Below are 17,937 nucleotides of genomic sequence, written 5' to 3' on the forward strand. Positions count from 1 at the left end.
GAGCTGGAAAGATTTCTCAGTGGTTAAGGCACTTGCCTGCAAAGCCTAATGACCTAGGTCTGATTCTCCAGTGCGTACATAAAACCAGATGCACAAAGTGGTGCATGCATCTGGAGTTTGTTTGAAGCGCCTAGAGGCCCTGGCGCACCCATTCTCATTCTCTCTCTGTTGGTCTCTCTGTCTCTGCAAATAAATAAATAAATAAATAAATAAATGATTTTTTTAAGAAAAAATTCAAAGAATATATATCGACAAAAGCAAGCATTAATTTTGTGTCTCACAGGTCTGTAGGTCGAGAAACTTCCCCACCCCATGGCAAGCACTGATCAAATGACAATATAACCTGCTGATTGTCAATGATCCTCATATTATTGGGTTGCTTTTGATCTTGTTGACACAGGATGACAGAGAGACTGTGTCATCAGCTGGACACAAGAGGCCTTATCCCTTTGACCTGAGGGAACCTTTGGTATTCAAGAAATTGCAGCTGGGCATTTTCACCTTAACTGTGTGATCTTTTGTGATCTTTCTGGGCAAAATAGTAATCAAAAGATAAAACAAGCAAAAGACTCATATGGCATTATTATTTTTTTTTTAGGTTGTTTCTTAGCTTTTAAAAGTTTATGAACACAAAAAGTTTACATGCTTGTTAAACAATAATGATTTCTCAGTGTGACATATGATGAGAAAGAATTGTTTCTATTTGGTAGGGGAGAAACACCCTTTTCATAATGGAATATACTTATTGCTTGACAAGATGGATCTGAAAGTTTCAGACTTTAAAAGAATTTTCCATAAATAGAGCTCTTGCAAAATTAAAATATATTTTCCAGAAAATTAAAAATGGAGCTATCATGTGGCTCAGCAGTCTTATTAGAAGGTATGTACCTAAAGGAAATGAAATCAATATGTCAAGGAGACATCTATAGCCCTGTGTCCATTGATACATTATTCACAATAACCAAGAAATGGAAATAGCCAAGGGTGTACCAGCTGATGAGTGGATAAGAATAACAATAGAGTATTATTCAGCCATACAATAGAAAAAGCATCTTCTTTTTTATGGAAACATGAATGGAACTAGAGACTATTATGTTAAGTGAAACAAGTTAGGCGCAGAAAGACAAGTACCGCATTTCTCTCTCAGATGTTAAATCTGAAGAAACTGATAGAAACCTTAGGGAAGTTGACAAGAAACGAGGAGCTAGCAGAGGCTAGGGGAGTAGGGAAAGAGGAAGGGAAGAGAAGAAATTGACAAATAGGCACTAAGTTACAGTTAGACAGAAACAAGAAGACAAAGAAGCTCTGAGCATTACTGTCACTGTGGTGACAACCACAGATAATAATTAGGTACTAGACATTCAAAAAGGTAGAAGAAAGTATTTCAAAAAATTTCACCACAATTAATAAGTGTTTGAAAACATAAATATATAATAATGATATAAGCATTATGCAAGATATATATCATAAATTAGACATTACTTTGTATATCAGTTGATTTTTTTTTTTTTTTGAGGTAAGGTCTCACTCTGGTCCAGGCTGACCTGGAATTAACTATATAGTCTCAGGGTGGTCTTGAACTCTCAGCAATCCTCCTACCTCTGCCTTTTTTTTTTTTTTTTTGGTAAGGAAATGTGAAAGAGAGGCAGAACAAATTCTGTTGATCCTGTTCTCATTGCCCGATTGCAACCTGATTTAAATCTGAAAATACCATGCAATCATTTATTCCCATGGCTGAAGAAATGAGTTACAGAATGAGGGCGATAAGATATTGAAATAATTTGAAAACAATTCACGAGCTCAGTCTCTCACTCTAGTTCTATCTGAAGATTAAATCATCGTCCTGTGAATTGCAAATATTTTAATTTTGGATTTAGCCAAGTTTCCAGTTCTGATCACTTGGAACAGATCTGGGGAGGGATAATGTGATTTAATGTTTCCAGTTAAAATTATTTTGTACATGGGAGGAAATCATTTCAGTGTCCTTTGATATTGAAAAGTAAACAGCTAGTGCTAAATTCCTAAGATTTATGTCAATACCAACCAAAATGCTATCAGTAAAATGAACTGTGACACCTGGTTCTATTTAAAATTAAATTGAATTACTCATAGAGACTCAGTGCGCTGAATTTAAATATCGCCACATTGTTCAAGAGGGAGAGCTAACTTTGGAGGCTATGTTTAAAGCTGAGTATGTGCTGGAGGGTAGAGGGAAGGTGATCTAGAGACCTTGCCACCATGTAAAGTTATATAATGAGCCAATCAAAAGGGCCAGAATGCAGATGTTTTATTCTGGCCACCAACAGCTCACTGCACTGGGGGACACCCTTGTTGAATACATTAATGATTATTAGCATCTTTTTAGTTCTTTTGATGAACACCATCACTCCTCAGAAGTTCCCTGCAACCAATTTCTTGCTTTTCCCAAGTGCACTTTGTCATCTGAATGTTGAATTCCAGAGTTCTTGTTCTCCAAGAAATGTTGCTAGGGAATGTCTGCTGCATTCCAATTACCTTGTAGACATGTAGCGAAATTATGAAGTGAAAAATATTTAGAGACTTTATAAGAGTCACACATGTGGGATTGCTATTTCTCTGGACAAAAACAAGTTATTCAAGAGATTACATTTGTCAAAAAAATGAAAACCATGAATATGCTGTCAGCAGAAACCACGGGCGACTATGAGTCAAGATTTTAGGAATCACAGCAAATTCACAAAAAGGGTTGTGAGGCTGTCAGCCTACTAAATACATTTAAATTTGTTTTGTTTCATTTCTTTTTGTTTTTAGAGGATTTAAAAATGTTTTATTTACTTATTTGAGAGAGAGAGAATGGTCCTTCCAGGACCTCTAGCCACTGCAAATGAACTCCAGACGCATGCGCCACCTTGTGTACCTGGCTTACATGGGTACTGGGGAATTGAACTCGGGTCCTTAGGCTTTGTAGTCAAGTGCTTTAACTGCTAAGCCATCTCTCCTATGCACTTGTTTTGTTTTGAGGTAAGGTCACCTAAGTCCAGGGTTCCTAGAACTCACTGTACAGCCAAGATTGGCCTTGAACCTCTGTCTCCCAAATTCTAGGATGTGCCATCATGCCCTGCATATTTGAAATGTGTAATGATTAATTTAAAATGTCTGCATTTAATCCACAGCACACGTATACTTAATTTTCATGTTATGGATATAAACAGTAAGTCATAGGCATACTTTGGGGAAAAAATTATTTATAATTCAGAATGTCAGTTTTATAAAAAAAAGAATCTATGATTGTAATTTCAATTCTGGAATTGGCCATTTTACCAAATTGCAAGCTCCCTAGAACAGCATGTTTTGTGCCATGTGTCTGTTGCTGGCAGCTCTGGTGTTCTGACTTGTACCTCGAGTAGCAGGTTCAAGAAATACGTGCAGGGCTGGAGAGATGGCTTAGCGGTTAAGCGCTTGCCTGTGAAGCCTGAGGACCCCGGTTCGAGGCTTGGTTCCCCAGGTCCCACATTAGCCAGATGCACAAGGGGGCGCACGCGTCTGGAGTTCGTTTGCAGAGGCTGGAAGCCCTGGTGCGCCCATTCTCTCTCTCTCCCTCTCTCTGTGTCACTCTCAAATAAATAAAAATGAACAAAAAAAAAATATATATATATATATAAAAGAAATATGTGCAGAGTGAATACCTATTCTTAGATCTAAATTACTAGCAGGTAACCAAAACTAAAGATTTGGAGGACTTGGGTTTTAAATAAGGCTTGTTTAGTGCTTGGATCTCCCTCTGTCCTTCAGGGGAAAGGTCAGCGCCGGGGTCTTCCTCCGTCCTCCAGGGGGAGGGTGCTCTCAACTTTGAAGTCTGTAAGGGATTTTAGTTTTGACTTTGACTTGTGTTTTCTCCATTTTCAGACTCAATTTGTCTTTGTGTTTGTGATGACGAGAGGTAAAAAGGTCATAATCGGGCTGGAGAGATGGCTTAGCAGTTAAGCACTTGCCTGTGAAGCCTAAGGACCCCGGTTCGAGGCTCGGTTCCCCAGGTCCCACGTTAGCCAGATGCACAAGGGGGCGCACGCGTCTGGAGTTCGTTTGCAGAGGCTGGAAGCCCTGGCGCGCCCATTCTCTCTCTCCCCCTCTATCTGTCTTTCTCTCTGTGTCTGTCGCTCTCAAATAAAAAAAAAAAAAAAAAGGTCATAATGAATCTATCCGGGTGTCTTCTGGGGGTGGTGCATAGTGGACATTCAGTACAGATAGGGGGCGTGGCATTTCACTAGACAACTTAGGTTGTCAGTGTAACTTTCTACACTTCTCTGGGCACATGTTTATCTGGGCAAAGACCGACATAAGGACTGAACATATAGACATATCATTATTTCTTCCTGCTGGAATGATGAAGTTAGGTTTTACATCCAGGCCTGAGGCAAAAGCAATTAGCAGATGGGGAAATGCTGTGTAATTCCTCTCCACCTGCCAGTCATTTTCAAAGGAAATGCTATCTGCATGACATCCCATGTGGCTCTGCACCACCTTTATGCTGTATTAAGATAGGCCAATCGGTGGGCTGGAGAGATGGCTTAGCGTTTAAGTGCTTGCCTGTAAAGCCTAAGGACCCAGGTTTGAGGCTTGATTCCCCAGGACCCGTCTGGAATTCATTTGCACTGGCTGGAGGCCCTGGTGCACCCCTTCTCTCTCTCTTTTTTCTCTACCTGCCTCTTCCTCTCTTTGTCTGTCACTCTCAAATAAATAAATAACAATAAACAAAAAAAGTTTAAAAAATGGTATGGTGATTGATAAGCATTTTAATACAAGGACTCTGTAAGACCATGTAGGTTGATGGTTTCTGGTAAGCTTGCTTTCTGCTACCTACCCAGGTAGGGACTCCAGCCACACTGAGGAGGTGTCATGGCTCAGTAGTGGGAGTTGACGCAGGAGGAGGAGGGCAGGGTGTAGACTTGCTGACTCCTCACCACCTCTTCCTTGGTGGCAATGTTCTTCATGGTAAGTGCAGTGATTAGTGCTAAATGCTGACATTCAACATGCTACTTCCTTTCCAAAGGTGAGTCTTCATGTCTACAGCCATGGGATCCAGAATGTTCTCACCTGAAAAGACTTTTAGGATTTTTTATTATTGCTGTTTTTTCAGGGTAGGCATATTTCTCTAGCCCAGGCTAACCTAGAATTAGTTTCAGGCATGTCTAGATGCCTGTCCTCGAACCCACAACAATCTTCCTACCTTCCTGCCTCAGCCTTCTGAGTGCTGGGATTAAAGGCATGCACCACCACACCCAGCAAGACTTAGGTTTTTGCTGGGTATTCATTTTGGTCTTTTGAGTTGATATTCGGAGGAAGCCAGCAGAGCTTAGCCATAACAGTTTTACCTGATCGTCACCAAGTAATTAGTGATTAACATACCCTAGGATAGCTCCCACCAATTGTTGGGGGTCCCCAGTTTGAAGGAACATAATGTCATGAAGTTGAGTGATGCGCTTTATGTTTGCCATAACCGATGGGTAAAGTGGCTGCGGCTTCTTAGAGAAGTGGTGGTCCTCATAGGGAAGTTTTTTTCTGAGCCTAAAACAGTCCATGACCCAACTGACTTGGTTTGAAGCATGATCACTTCCAGATTCCTGAAGTCACATACAGCATGTGAGTGTTCCATTTTATGAAGGGCAATGAGAAGGTGACATCTTAGACCATGTCATCTATTACAGTTTGAGCTTCAAATTCTTGAATTGCTTGGGGCATAAGGATGACTAATTATGTGTTAAGACCAAAGCCAATAGCCTAGAAATTCTCTGATACAACACTATACAGAGAAAGGTATATCACTCAAGGGCTCAAAAACAAAACCAAACAAACAAACAAACAAACAAAAATGAGCAAAGAGTTAAAAATGAGAAACAGAAAAATATCAGTAAGCACATGAAAAAATGAATCTAACAGAGTTTGGAATCCTTTGTTATGCATAGAGAAATTAAAATAAATTTATTCTAAAAAGCAAACATCTCAAACTATCCTTTTAATATATTTTTACTTATTTGCAGACAGAAAGAGAGAGAATGAGCATGCCAAAGACTCCAGCCGCTGCAAATGAACTCCAGATGCATGTGCCCCTTCCTGCGTCTGGCTTTATGTGGCTACTGGAGAATTAAACCCTGGTTGTTAAGCTTTGCAGAGTGAAAAGAACCTTAACCACTGAGCCATCTTTCTCCAGACTTCAAACTATCTTTAAAGAACCTTTGGGAAAATGTTTCTGGAAAGTATGTCAGAAACATTCATCTAATAGTTGAATTAAGGAATGAATGTTTTTTAAAAAAAACTTATTTAGCTGGGTGTGCTAGTGCACAGCTTTAATCCCAGCACTCTGGAGGCAGAGGTAGGAGGATCTCTTTGAGTTTGAGGACACTCTGGACTACATAGTGAGTTCCAGGTCAGCTTGGACTAGAGTGAAACCCTACCTAGTAAAACCAAAAAATAAAAATAAAATAAATAAAATAAAAAAAGCTTACTCATGGACAACCTACCCTCTTTCACTTTTGTTAACTTAAGAGGTTACTAGAAAGGGGAAGAAAATGCAATATTCAAGTAGGCCCTGGAAATCACCTCGTTTTTATGCTGACGTCAAAGCATAACCAAGATATAAAGAAGTCTGTTGGTACTGGCCAAGCTGAAATAATATGGTGATTGTCCTGAAAAGATCAAGTAAAACGAGTTGGATTTGTTTCACCAAAAGGCAAAATTTAGGAGTCTTAGGGAGGTGTCTTTCAGGTGTTACATCTCTTATTTCTCAGGGAAAATTAGTTCATACAGCTAGACACTGGCTTTGCCCATTGTTCTTCTTTCTTATTTATTTATTTGCAAGCAGAGGGAAAGATAGAAGAGAGATAGACAGAAAGAATGGGTGTACCAGGGCCACCCATCACTCCAAATGAACTCTAGACACATGCAGCTTTTTTTTGTGCATCTGGTTTTACGTGGGTACTGGGGAATCGAACTTGGGTCATTAGGCTTTGCAAAGCAAGTGCCTTGACCACTGGGCCTTCTCCCCAGCCCCGTTCTTCTCGTTCAGTCTGGCCAGCATGGGCTGTTTCCTACTCAGGCAAGGCATGGGGCTAGACCTCAGTTCTACAAATGTGTCCACCAGGCAAATCATTTCATTTCCTTGAACCTTCAATTGTCTTTCAGAACAATGAGGACAGCCTAAAACCTAACTTCATAAAAATGAAGGGGAGCCTTAAATGAAAGGACACTTATGCTGAGTTTCTCCTCCTTCCTGCCGTGGAGCACACAGCCAGCATCTGGTATTTTCATCATTGCAAGTGGGGAACTTTTCACCCTCTTGTCCATCCCGAACTCGCTCTCTCCTTTGTCCTTCCCTTCAGTCACATAAGGTCAGTCTCAACTTAGGCCCTGTCTGCTCCAAGGAGCCTTCTCTGAGTACATTAGCTGATGTGCAAGTTCTCTTCCTCTGAATTCATGATTTGCGTATGGCGTCTGTTGTGAAGTTATACACTTGGATATGTTCTTTCTCATGTTGCATGATGCTTGTTTCGTGGAAATTAGTCATATGTCCCTGAATGGAGTTAGCACTAGGAAGGACATAGGTATACCAGAGTTCCTTAAAAGAACACATCACCACTTGTCCGCAAAGGTATTGGTGTCTCCCCCTTTCCCATTGTAATCATGAAGGCCCAGTTGTGAATTTTCCAGGTCCAAAGTCAAGAGCAACAAAGAGGCAAGTCAGCAAGATGTTCACTGAAATGACAAGCCCTTGTGAACTACCGTGTAGGCTTTGGAGGCAGGTGAACTAGATTCGAATCTATGACCTTGAGGCAGTGACCTAACCTTTCTGAGCTTTGTTTGTCCCACCTGTGAAACTAGGTGGGCACGAGTTCCCTTGGAGAGTTGTGGGAAGATCCAAAAGGGCAATGGACATATAAGGCTCCTGAACAGTGCCCACATGGTTGGGTAGATGCGAGAAAAGACAGACCTTTGCCATTCTGCCCTCTGATTTCAAGACTGAGAGGTGATTTCTACAGCTTCAACGCTCCCTGCCCAGATTAAACTGCACTGAGTAAGGGCGTGGTTTATTGACTTCTGAGCAAAGTGGAAGAAATGACAAACTTTGTACTCTTGTCCTTACTGTTGCGTCTTGGAGCCCCTTCCTCATTCCCATCCCAACTGGCCAAAGATGGAGTCTTTCTTCAAAGGTCTCATTTCCCCAAAGGACTTGCTGGCTCGATGGGGGCTCTAACAAGCCTTTCTCCTTCCTTGAACTCTTACCCACACCCCCATAAGCCCCTCTCCACTGGGCAAGTCTGCCATGCCCCAAGAGCACAGACATAAAAGGTCAAGTGCCTTTCTACCCTCCTCTCTTTCCTTGTGCCTCTTTCCTGACACAGGGTGTGTTTTTTGGAATTTCTCTGTGTCTCATTTGCTTTTCCTTCATATACAAACTTCTTCTCTTTTCTTTCTTATCCTCCTCTTTCTCCTCCTCCGCTTCCTCCTCCTCCGCTTCCTCCTCCTCCTCCTTCTTCCCCTCTCTCTTTCTTCTTCTCTTCTCTCTGTCTTTCTCCTCTTTCCTCACTTCTCAGCTAGCACCTGGCTCCCCTCTTGCTGCTGACCTATCACGGCTATCTTTGGGTTGACAACCTGCAGGCAGATCTTCCAGCTTCTTGCTCCTTCTCCTTTGTCTCAAACTCCGGTTCTGAGCTCCCAGATTTCCAAAAATTATGGCCTCAGAGCCTCTGTGTTCAAACCTCTGTCACCAAGAAGCCTTGATCCATGTAGCTCTAGGAACTCTGTGATTCAAACCAAGAGGAGACCTGGTGGAGGCATGGGCACTGAAGTTGCATCCTGTGCATAATTTTGCCTTGTGGAAGTGGAGCCTCCTTTTCACTTTAACTTGCTGGGCAGTTATTGTAATGCTTAGCATACTGTCAGAATCTTAAATCTACAAGTTACCAAATTATGACTTTGCTCACAGAGTCCACAGATATTTTTTGGAATAACATAGTTGACCCTCGAATTGATGGGTTCAATACCCGTGGATTAAGCCAATTGCAGACTGAAAAAAATGTGGAAAAATTATGACTGTATTGAACACATAGAGTTTTCATGCCACAATTTCCTAAACAATAAAGCATAACTATTCACATTGCATTGACATTGAAATGAGCATTAAAGGTGATCTGGAGAAGTTTTAAGACATATGGGAGGATGTACTTAGGTTCCACTAATAATTATATCATGCCTTGCTATATAAAGAACAGGAGCATGATGGAATTTAATATCCACTGGGAATCCTAGAGCTGGTCCCCTGCAGACACTCAGAAATAACTGTATATTTGCAAGTAGCCTTTGTGGATGTACATGCTGTAGATAAACTGCATACCACGTGATGTCAAATCAGAAATGGGACAGTCCGTTCTGCTTGGAAGGGGAAGCAAAGAGCTTTGGGAAGCATGACATTTGAGCTGGGCTTGCGGGTCAAATATTTTCCAGGTAAAGACATGCCACACAGAAAAAGATTGCAGCATTGTAATGACTTTCCCATAATTTTCTCTTTCATTCCTGTGTCACAGAGAGTTAATGAGGCCACGTGAACATGGTTTTAACAACATGGATGGTCTGAACTCTCCAATCCAGCAAGTTGGTTAGAAACACACACACACACACCAGATTGCAAGGGGGAGAGGAAGCTCTAAGTATGAAAACACTTTGGAGATCATGAGTAATGTACAACTACCTAACAGCCACCAGGAGGCCACATGGAGGCAGCCCCTTTCTCACACTGACAGTGACACGAGTATCAGCTCTTTGAATATACTGTTCAACAACCAGAGGCTGTATCCAAGCGTTCACAGCCTTGTCTAATAAACCCTCAGCCCAGCTCAGGCTGAGCTTATGTAAGCTGGAAGGAATCCTGGCAGAGTCCTATGCAGTTTCACACACTTTGTTTGGAAGTGTGAGATATTAATTAAAGAAAAGCTGGGTTGCAGCATCCAGCCTGACTGTGGCGTCTTGCCAGCCATCTGGAATGGTGAGACCTGTTTCTTCCTGAAGCTCCCTGTTCTTGAGTCGGAGGCCCTGCCTTCTCCATTTAACTCATCACAGAGCTTCTGGTCTGCTAGTGAGGACTCTCATGATTCAGTCATTATTTATAAATTTAGGCATTTGAAGATCATTTTCACTACAGTGTTAATTTCTTTTCTTTTCCTTTTTGTGAGGTAGGGTCTTACTCTAGCCCAGGCTGACCTAGAATTCACTGTGTAGCCTCAGGGTGGCATCAAACTCACAGTGATCCTCCTACCTCTGCCTCCCAAATGCTGGGAGTACAGGCATGCGCCACCACACCAGGATACAGTGTTAAATTTTGTATGGCAAGATAATGGGAAGGGGATGAATCTATTAGACAACCAAGGCAGGATTACCAAGGAAGATTAAAAATAATTGGTCAGTGGCTGAAGAGATGGCTTAGTGGTTAAGGCGCATGCCTGAAGCCTAAGGACCCAGGTTCAATTCTCCAGGTCCCACATAAGCCAGATGTACATGGTGGTGCATGCATCTGGAATTTGTTTACAGTGGCTAGAGGCCCTGGGGTACCCATTCTCATTCTTCACTCTTTCTCTCTCTCTCTCTCTCCCCCCCTCCCTGTCTCTATTAAATAAATAAAAATAAAATCTTTTAAAAAATAATTGATCAGGAATTACCTTTTCTTGTAGTGCATGACAATTCTAGCAGTCCTAAGTACACAGAGGTAGCTATCAGGATTTCTGGGCAGTTTTTGGAAGGCATTAGAGAAATACTTTAAACACTGCATCAACAGGTACTTAGCTATGGATCAGCTGGGGAATATATTGTCTTGGATGCTTTCATCTTTTGCTCCCTTCCCTCTTTCTCTATAGTGGAGCTCTGGGTATCCTGATTCCTAGCCTCCGGGTGCTTTCATGCCTTTTATTACTATTTTTCAGTTCTAAGTTAAGACTTGCATAGCCCTTTGTACCTTGATATAAAAGAATATTTAAGCAAAACCCTTGGTTGTTGATGTGTTTTTATTTCAAGTTGTGATGGTTCTAAGAACTATTACCTATAACAGAGTTCAAGATTCTTGCCAAGCTTGGTGGCACACACCTTTAATCCCAGAATTTGGGAGGCTGAAGTAAGAGGATCACTATGAGTTCAAGGCCAGCCTGAGACTACCTAGTGAATTCTATGTCAGTCTGGGCTAGAGAGAGACCCTACCTCAAAAAAAAAAATTCTTTTTATTTAAGAAATCAGTTGTATCTTACACAGGGATGTGTGTCAGACACTGCCAGGCACAACCTGGAGCCTTCAGGAGACGGGGCTGAGCTGCCAGGCATGGCTAAGGACCCCCGGATTACAGGAGGCTGCTCCCTCTCCAAGCCCCACACACCTGAACTTAGGCTTTGCCCATAACCCTGTGACCTTTGGCCAGTCACCTAGGAAACTCCTTATCAGCCAGCAGCCTCACACAGCCCATCCCCCTGCGACCCTCTTCCCGCCACTGTGTAGGTGACCTGACTCCTCATGTTCTGGAACGAACATCCCTATGCATCGGCTAGCAACCTGTGAACCCACCAATCCCCTTACCCTCTTCCCACTCTCGACTGCTTATAAACCCATTTCCCTGACAAATAAAACGAGCTGTGCACTGAGACTGCTCAAGACCCTGCTCTCCACAGTTGCCTGGACGCCTTCGGGTGACTGCAGCCCCGAGGATCCAGGGACCCACAGATACGAATACCAGATTCATGTGAAGTCATGTTGCACAAAAGGCTGACAATTCAGCCTATAGCAAGGCTACTCCTGCCTTTATTCTTTATCACCTGTATATGAAGCTGAGCTTTGACATCTAGTTTGCCTGCTTGAAAGTCTTATAAGGAGTTTAGGGAGACATTTTTATTGATATAAAAACTTCCCGTTTAAAGTGGATTTTGGCGTATTTGCAGTTGTCGTCACTATAGCAGAGCATTTTAGTCAACTCCAAACAGAACCCACTAATAGGGCTGGGGAAATGGCTCAGCAGGTCAGAGCACATGCTGGGAAAGCGCATGGGCTGAGTTAAATCCCCAGCACCCATGTAAACAGCGGAGTGTGCCCACGCATGCCTGTAAGCCCAGGTCTGACGGGAGATGGAGACAGGAGAATCACTGGGTTTCTCTGCTTGACCAATCTGACAGGGGAAACAAAAAAAAAAAAGGCAGATCCAGGTTCAGTGAGAGTCTGCGTCAAGGTGACAGAGCAGAAGAGGGATAGAAGGGGCACATGCCATTGTCCCCTGGCCTCTGCACACATGTGCATGGGATGCATGCATCTACACACATGTGCATGCACTGTACATACATGCACCACACATACTACACACACACATGCCATAAAAAGAAGAAACTTCCTAACAATCATGCTCCATTTTCCCCTCTCCCTCATACCCTAGCAACCACTAATCTGCCTTCTGTCTCTGTGGATTTTTCTATTTTAGACTTTTTTCTTTTGGTTTTATTTGAGACTTTCAATATATGAACATATTGCACATTGGCCCATTGGGTTACGCTCTTTATGTCCTCTTTCCTTTGCCCCCATTTCACTGACAGCCCTCCTTTGAGGGGCAGATTTTTCCATATAAATAAGAACGTATAAGGTTAGGCTTCTTTCGCTTAACATGATGTTCTCAAGGTCCGGCCATATTGTAGCATGGCTCAATGCTTCATTCCTTTTTATGGCTAAATCATATTCCACTCTATGGCTTCACAATTTATTCTTATCTATTGATTCATTTATTCATTGATTGATAGCCATTTCCACTTTGGGACTTAGGAAACAATGCTGCTATGAACATTCATGTACAAATTTATGTGTGGACATACATTGCAATTCTAAAGAGAAATACTTATTCCTAAACAATGTTTATACTCATACCCTTCATTTGCATGTTACCTCCCTGAAGGAGCATAGTTTATGCCTGCTATTCAGTCACCCATTGAGCCCTGAACTCAGGAGGTGTTCAAAGACTGCTGATGGGGACAGCTTACCAGCGTCTCCTTCAGGGTGACTGAGAAGTTCTTTGCCCTCCAGTTACCTCTGGGTGGCTGTGCACTGAGGAGCTGGCCCAGAACACCGAGCAAATTCGATTTTCATTCTTTGCGATATAAAGTGTACCCTTAGCACTCCTTCCTAATTTAGCCCTCCTATGAAACTTTTCCAATAGCAACCAGATAGGATTACTACTGAAGTCTCTTGTGCTTATAACATTGAATTTATAGATTAACAGAGCATTTTGGACAGTCAGACTTTTAGCTAGCTCTGACTGCTTGCTTTGCTTGAGAATCAGGTTTGTAATGTCAATGTGTTACTCCTCCCCTATCCTGAAGACCACTGGAGTTATGCATTAGTTGGTGGTTAATTACCACCCCATACATCCAGAGCCATCTGCAAGGAGGGCTATAAAACATGTGAGCCTGTCCCAATAGGAGCCCAGGTGTCATTTCTCCAGTTTCTAGAGTGCATGGTGTGGGTTTCTGTGGTTCTTTGTTTTTTATTTATTTTTCATTTCTTGGTTTCTCAAGGGTCTCACTCTAGCCCAGGCAGGCTGACCTGGAATCCACTATGTAGTCTTAGGGTGGCCTTGAACGCATGGCAATCCTCCTACCTCTGCCTTCTGAGTGCTGGGAATAAAGTCATGTGCCACCACGCCCAGCTTTTTAATATTTTTTTAAATTTTTATTTATTTGAGAGCGACAGACACAGAGAGAAAGACAGAGGGAGAGAGAGAGAGAATGGGCGCGCCAGGGCTTCCAGCCTCTGCAAACGAACTCCAGACGCGTGCGCCCCCTTGTGCATCTGGCTAACGTGGGACCTGGGGAACCAAGCCTTGAACCGGGGTCCTTAGGCTTCACAGGCAAGCGCTTAACCACTAAGCCATCTCTCCAGCCCTAATATTTTTTTATTTATGGATCTGAGAGAGAGAAAGAGGCAGAAAGGGAAAGAGAGAGAGAGAGAATGGGTGCGCCTGGGCCTCCAGCCGCTGCAAGTGAACTCCAGATGTGTGTGCTCCCCTGTGCACATGGGTGGCATCGCACGCTGCGTCACTGTGTGTCTGGATTACATGGAACCTGGAGGTTTGAACATGAGTTCTTAGGCTTCGCAGGCAAAGTGCCTTAACTGCCAAACCATCTCTCCAGCCCTCTGTGGTTCTTTGGACCAAGATGCTGGAAGATGACTTTGTTGCCAGAGCCTTTAGACCCAAATCTGAAGCCTGAAAAACTTCTTTCTCAAGCATTTCAGATCATATTAGATGTGTGGAGTATGGTGAATGCTTGGAAAGCCTGCCAGCACGGCCCTGAATGAGGGACGCTTGAGAATGTAAGAAAGTGTTAACGAACTGTGGAAAGAATATGAGAAACATAACTTAAAACTGGTTCTGTTGCTTAAGCTCTCACCCCTTAGAAAAAAAAGAAAAAGAGTACCCAAAACTGATTCCCAGTCCCCATGTGGAAATCCAGAAGCTGCGGCAGGGTTCTATAATCCCAGCACACTGACAGTGAGGTGGGAAGCAGAGATGGAAATCTTCTGGGAGCTTGGAGGGCAGCAAAGAGCATCACTAGACCAAGATCCAGATAGAGAAATCCCCCTGCCTCACACAAGAGAGAAAAGCAAAGACTGACCTGAAAATTGTCCTCCAATCTGCACACGTGGCTAACACACACACACACACACACACACACACACACACGAGAATACATGCATGTCTACACATAATTTAAAAACCCATTAAACTTAGGGAGCTGGCACAATGGATAAAGTGTTTTCCACCCTAGTGTGAGGTATGGAGTTCAGATCCCCAGCACCCACACAAGTGCCCAGTGGGTGTGGCATCCTGCCAGTAATTCTAGCCCTCAGGAGGTGGAGACAGGGTAACCCTGGAGCAAGGTGGCTGGCTAGACCAGCTGAATCAGCAAACTTTGGGTTCAAGTAAGAGACCTTGCCTCAACAAAATAACCCAAGGAATGATCCAGAAAGTCATCTGACAACCTCTGACTTCCGCACACATGTGCACGGGCATCTGTATGCATATGTATGTATACACTTACAAACACACTTGTACATGGCAGAAAAGCCCTAAGCTTGTACTTAGTGAATTCTCCAGTGACATCAGAACAAGAGGTCACGGTGTGCTCATTTTCTCTTCTGTACATGTGGCTAGAAATGTGTTTTCAATCTTGTGTTTCCTCAGTGCCGTTGTAACTAACAGTTCCCGGGTCTATTGCCTACGCCATACAAGCCTGTTCATGGTTGAGGAAACAGCTTACATTGGAAAGATCCATAACTTGGTTTACAAGTTAATTATATATGATACCAGGCCAAGAAGCTAAATAAATGTTACCAGAGTAATGGATGTGAACTTTTATTGGTAAACCTTGTCAAAATAGAATAATGTTTATGAATTAGCATTTAACACAAGCTGTGTGACTTTTTCTTTCACTGTGTTCATTAAGCGCTCGCTACAGGCTATGCGCTGTAGTTCTGTACTAGGAATATGGTGGGGGGTAATATGTGACGTGTTTCCCTCTTGAGGGCTCACATAGAGCAAGCCTAGCCACTAGGACTTCTTATGATAGTGGAAATAGTCAATTTCTGGGCTGCCCACTAGGGTAGCCAACTGCCACCCAAGGTTATTGACCACTTGAATGTAACTAGTGCCTTTGAAAAATAGAATTTTAAATTGTCTTTAATTTTACTAATTTAAGGAGCCACCTGTGGCTGGTGGCTACTTTATCAGGCAGCTCAGTTCCAGTGCCGTGAATGCCAAACTACCTAGCTTTCCAGAACCATCTGCCCAGAAGTGACGTGAAAAATTATCCAAAGGTCCTACCGGATTGTTGATCAATAGATAAAGAGTGAGTTAACTCAGGCGTCTTAAAGAATGTTTTCAATAAAACACATCTCTTTCATATCCACAAGTCCACCTTCATGACAGAACCCTGATCTGATCCAGCCAAGTCAGAAATCCTACTCCCTTGGGGATTGTTTCCATACTGTCTCAAGGAGCACACAGCTCTGAGCAGGTGGGAGCAATGCCATTTCTATTGCTGAGCCTATTAAAGAAAGGTGATGCCCCTCTTGTCTCCATTCTCTGGAATGCTTGCACACGCGCTCTATGTGTATACGTGTAAGCCTGCAGTATGCCTCTCTCCACACAAAAGGATGCATACATGTGGACAGCTTCTAGTACGGGGGGTGGCGGGGGATGCACTTGGCCCTGAGCAGGCATTCCCTCTCTTACCACTGCTCTCTGGAATTCCTTTTGAATAGTTTGCATCCTCAGCAGAGAGAACCAAGTAGGTACCTTTTGATACCCCTGGAGATATGTCTTGGACTCTTAAGGCACCCAGTAGGAAGTGGGCAAAGCAGGACAGGTGGCACCTCAATGCCCTGCTGAAAAGCTGTGGGTGTGCAGGAAAGGTAGGGATAGAGGAGTCGTGGGCCCACCGTGGAGCTGGCATTGCCCCGGGGCTCCATGTTTCTGAACTCTGACTTCCTCCTCAGTCAGACTGAAGAGCCTCATCATATTCAAGTCAAATCTATGACGGCCAAGCATGGTTCTAGTCCACTCTTATTTCCTCTTTCATTCTAAAGTAAGCAGTCTAGAGACAGCTGGGCCAGACTATAGTGTAGCATCAGCCCGTGATGAACCCCACCTGGAATGGGTTCAGCATGAACCTCAAGGGCAGGGGAAAGGTCACAGATGGTGGTGTCATTGAGGCTGGCTGTACATGTGGCCACAGGTAGCAGAGTGTGAGGGGGGTACACTTGACTTTGGTGAAATCTTATGACATGAGGCACAGGTTTGGGCCAATTTGTGCAGGAGTTTTCCTTGAGTCCATGACCATTGTTAGGAGAAAGAGCTGAGACTGAGCCCTGGGGATCTGTGACGGGCTCAATCTCCAGGAAATGGGAGACATGGAGGACACTTTGAGCCGTGACTCTGAGGAATGGCACTTCTCCAACCTCAACCACCCACAGCATGTGGTGGAGACCAATCCCCAAGGAGTTGCTTCTTCTGGGCGTTGGATGTGTTGCGAGAAAGTGAGAGGGGACTCTCTGCTGCTTCCCTCAGAACGAGGTTCCTTGGGTGATGGTCATTCACCTCTTTCAAAGCTGCTGAGGCTAGTCCCTCTCCCTTTGAGAATGACCGTGTGTGTATAGTACCCTTTCTGTACCCTTCTGTGTAAATGTGCTTATGTGTGAGTGTGCATGTGTGTGTGTGTATGTGTGTGTGTGTGTGTGTGTGTGTGTGTGTGTGTGTGTGTGTGAGGGCCTTACAGGTCTCTCCACAGACCCCTAGCATGATACATATGGAAATGTGAATTCTTTGGTCCACTATCTGTCAAGTCCCATGAGAGTGACGCTAGGACGTGAATTCCAGGATCCCACAGTGGACCTGCCGTATTAAGATCTTTGGGTGGGGACACGATGGAACCTGCCCTGAAATTCCATTTTGAGAACAAATCCTGCAAGTATGGGAATCACCTCAGCTTGCTCAGTGGCAGAAGGCAAGTTCTGGGCCTGGGAGAAGGTCAGAGCAGGCTTGTGGTTTGCTGGAAAGGGCAGGAGTCCTGTGTCCTTGTCTTGCATTGCTGTGGGTGGGGTGGCTGAGCAGCTCCGTAGTCTGCAGGCTCCTCTTTACTTCCCTGAGGGTCCAGGGGGACCTGGTGGCTGAAGTTTGTTCTGTCACCTCATCCTAGCTTTGCTTGGCCTTGTGAGAAGGCTTTGAGTAAAGAACTCAGGGATTGGATCTTTGGGCTTCAGGGCCATGAATCCGTTTACATGGCCAGTTGCAAACGTTTGGTTATTTATTTATTTGAGAAAAAGAGAGAGAGAATGGTCATTCCAGGGCCTCTAGCTACTGCAAACAAACTCTAGACACATGCACCACTGTGTGCA

This window comes from Jaculus jaculus, chromosome 1, assembly GCF_020740685.1.
Source record: "Jaculus jaculus isolate mJacJac1 chromosome 1, mJacJac1.mat.Y.cur, whole genome shotgun sequence".
In the NCBI taxonomy this organism is placed as follows: Eukaryota; Metazoa; Chordata; class Mammalia; order Rodentia; family Dipodidae; genus Jaculus; species Jaculus jaculus.